Below are 1,184 nucleotides of genomic sequence, written 5' to 3' on the forward strand. Positions count from 1 at the left end.
TGAATCTTCATCACAAGTTGAAGAAGAAGTTCCTCACCTTGACAAATCTATAGTATGGTTGTATAGAGAAGGAAGAGACATACACTTTAATCGGTTTAGAATCTTCGTTGGAATTTTAAAATCAAAAAGGTCAAACCTCAGAAGCTCGCCAATTATGAAGTTTTCAACTTTTCTCTCTCATTATCCTTTCTCTAAGTCACGTACGAAGAAGAAAAAGAAAACAGGAGGTGCTCTCAAGGTTATATGTGAGGATTGGAAAAACAAGCAGGAGGTGGCTCAAATAAGCACGACCCAAATTTCAAAGGTGATTAGTCACCCTAACTAAATTAATAAAATATATTAAGGAGATAAGTACTAAAGCTAGATATATCATATCATTAGTAACTATACTTCTAGAGTAAATATATGAGCTACTAGTATAAATAATACTAGTAACTAGAGTGCTAGCATTAATCCATGCCAGTAGATTTTTAAGTCCGGTTATTATATTATTATCATAAAATATCACTATAATAAAATATTAATATACTAAAAATATTATTATCTTAAAAAATTATTATAATAAAATATTATTATTTATTTTTCTTCATATTTAAAATCGGCTCGTCAAACGAAGTCTATCCATGTAACTCGAATTTTGCGAATTCTTAACATATGAAGCTTGAGAAATTCGTTACTGAAAATTTATGTTGTTACACTGATCTACTAGCTCTTGTTTTTAGAAAGTAGTGATGATTGTTGGCAGAAAGCTTCCATTAAATTAAATGAAAATCAAGTAATGATTCAAAAATTCGGATCAAATAGTGATTAAACAAAGTATGGAGTGATGAGTGAAATACAAAAAATAAAAGTGATTTATGACTGTTATGAAGAAATTATTTTTATGCAAATATTCACATTTACAAAAAACAAGAACAGATAAGCAGATGATTTACATGAATCTCCAAAATTAAAAATTAAAAGGTTAAAATAAGTAAATAATAGAAGCTCACCGAGACAGCGGAGAATAGTAGATGTGGCTTCAACGGAGATGGTGCCGATAGAGGCTGGGTGGTATGGAGTTTGGACGGCGTGGTGGAGGCATGGAGCCGAGGAGGAGAAGCCTGGAGGTTTTGGCCACAAAGGAGGCGGGGATAGGTAAGGCTAGGGGCTGAGTAAGGAGGCGCGGCTGGGGAAGGAGGTAA

The sequence above is a fragment of the Arachis ipaensis genome, chromosome B03 (genome assembly GCF_000816755.2).
Source record: "Arachis ipaensis cultivar K30076 chromosome B03, Araip1.1, whole genome shotgun sequence".
Taxonomy (NCBI): domain Eukaryota; kingdom Viridiplantae; phylum Streptophyta; class Magnoliopsida; order Fabales; family Fabaceae; genus Arachis; species Arachis ipaensis.